Below are 2,527 nucleotides of genomic sequence, written 5' to 3'. Positions count from 1 at the left end.
ACTTCTTGTCTGTTACAATTAATTGCATTAAGAACAATGTTTGACTGATTGATTATACTGTGTTGAATATATATCCATATCTGTTTAGAATACTTGTGGATATAGAATAAACAAAAATCTGCAACATATTTTATTGAAAACTGAGAACACAATATGAGAACATGTGCTGTACTAAAATCAATAAAATTGCAAGATGAAGGAATATTCTGGTGGGCGGACGCGCTTGGACATGAAGGTCCAATCCCCACGCAGGTGTGGATCGACGCCCATCAGGGTGACCAACAGGAGGCTGAGGTACATGAAAGATGCTGCAGATGTAGTGCAGGAGCTTTACACGCGCCCTCTCCCAACTCCCAGACTTCACCCGTGAAGAACTGGCGAATGAAGAAAAGAGCGGTGAGCAGGACGATCGTGTTGGAGGCCGCCAACTGGAGGAAGAGGATGGAGGTGATGGAACGCTGTTGCAGGCAGAACAGGATGGTCCACACCACTAGGAGGTTCCCATGGAGACCCATGGTCATAGCAACCAGAAGAATGGAGATGCCAATAGAATAAGGAGGAGACTGGGATGGGTTTGAAGTGGATTAATTGGTGGAGAAGTAGGTGATGGTGGTATTCCTTGATGTAGCTTCCATCCTGAGAGCAAGAGAGAGAGAGAGAAAGACAGAGACAGAAAGGGGAGACAGAGAAAGATGGAGACAGAAAGGAAGGGGACAGACAGACAGACAGACAGACAGACAGACAGACAGACAGACAGACAGACAGACAGACAGACAGACAGACAGACAGACAGAGAGAGAGAGAGAGGTAATTGTCAAGTGATTATGAAATGATTTGTTGTTGAGTGGGGGGGAAGTTGCTTGAGACATGATGTTGAGACACATAACTGCCCTTTACAACACACTTGTCGACTCGCACTCACGGAAAATCACATGGACATTACCCAACACATCAGAGACAAAACATTTTTTGGCATTCGAAAACACAAGAAATCATTCATAAAAATAACAAAATACCTAATCTCTTCAGCTTCCCATTAATGTGTTTTAGTAGGCCTATTTGGCGTCGTCATCATGTTGTTACCTGTATTCTCACAGTTCCACTGTAACACTCAGAGCTAACTGGCCACTGCTTCAACTGATCTGAGGAGTAACTGTAAGGGTGGCGGAACTGGTGGCAGTGAAGTCAGACGCAGGAGAGCAGAGATAGGTAGAGATAGGTAGAGATAGGTAGAGATAGGCAGAGATAGGTAGAGATAGGTAGAGATAGGCAGAGATAGGTAGAGATAGGCAGAGATAGGCAGAGATAGGCAGAGATAGGTAGAGATAGGCAGAGATAGGCAGAGATAGGTAGAGATAGGTAGAGATAGGCAGAGATAGGCAGAGATAGGCAGAGATAGGTAATAGCCGGAGCAGTTTCATTACAAAACCCACGGCAATACAAAAATAAACCTACATGGGTACAAAACCAGACTCGCACCAGTAACATAGTGTACAATTGAGGCTGTTCTGAGGACAAAAGGGGTGGGGTGGGGGGGCAACTCAATACTAGGAAGGTGTTCCTAATGTTCGGTATACCCAATGTAGTAAACATCATATAGTGGATTTGTGAAAACTGTGATGTCTGATCACAAGCTATTTGTGGACTTATGTAAAAAAGGTTGACTTAAGTCCATGTTTTATTGACTTAAGTACATGCTAAGTGTACTTATCTCTAGTCTCTAGCTAAGTGTACTTATCTCTACTTATCTCTAGTACTCATCTCTAATCAGGCCCAAAGAGCAGTAAGGCAGACAAACAGACTAGACAGACTTGGGTGAATGCAGTCATATATAGAGAGGGTTATGGTGGATGGAGTCATATATAGAGAGAGTTATGGTGGATGCAGTCATATATAGAGAGAGTTAGTGTGGACGCAGTCATATATAGAGAGAGTTAGGGTGGACGCAGTCATATATAGAGAGAGTTAGGGTAGATGCAGTCATATATAGAGAGAGTTATGGTGGATGCAGTCATATATAGAGAGAGTTATGGTGGATGCAGTCATATATAGAGAGAGTTATGGTGGACGCAGTCATATATAGAGAGAGTTATGGTGGATGCAGTCATATATAGAGAGAGTTTGGGTGGACGCAGTCATATATAGAGAGAGTTATGGTGGATGCAGTCATATATAGAGAGAGTTTGGGTGGATGCAGTAATAAATAAAGAGAGTTTGGGTGGATATGTAGGAAGTACACAGTCAAATGTGATGATCACAGACTTCCTTCCTGACTTGTGGTGATAGCATGTATTTTGTGTTTTCAGACTGACAGAAGGGGAACAAGAGGAGAGAAAAAGGAGTCCTGTGTAGACGGCCGGACGGACAAGAGGACAGTCAGACAGGCGGACAGACATACAGTCAGATAAACAGACAGACAGGCAGTAAGACAGACAGACAGGCAGACGGACACTGCGTGTGGATTTGAGAAGATCCAGGTTAAAAGGAGAATTAATCCATCTCATAAAGGTCAGTGATGTATCAAGCT

General features: G+C 43.5%; 1 protein-coding gene across 1 annotated transcript in view; it reads left to right on the top strand.

The window, feature by feature from the left end:
* Positions 1–2,219: 2,219 nt before the first annotated feature.
* The window catches only part of ltb4r (leukotriene B4 receptor), a 4,432-nt gene continuing 4,124 nt past the window's right edge, over positions 2,220–2,527 (top strand). Inside the window, exon 1 of the mRNA XM_064931331.1 lies at positions 2,220–2,508. The gene's annotated coding sequence lies outside the window, so the exon portion shown is untranslated. The remainder of the gene's footprint in view (positions 2,509–2,527) is intronic.

The sequence above is a fragment of the Oncorhynchus masou genome, chromosome 23, assembly GCF_036934945.1.
Source record: "Oncorhynchus masou masou isolate Uvic2021 chromosome 23, UVic_Omas_1.1, whole genome shotgun sequence".
In the NCBI taxonomy this organism is placed as follows: domain Eukaryota; kingdom Metazoa; phylum Chordata; class Actinopteri; order Salmoniformes; family Salmonidae; genus Oncorhynchus; species Oncorhynchus masou.
This window is presented reverse-complemented; position numbering and strand designations above follow the sequence as displayed.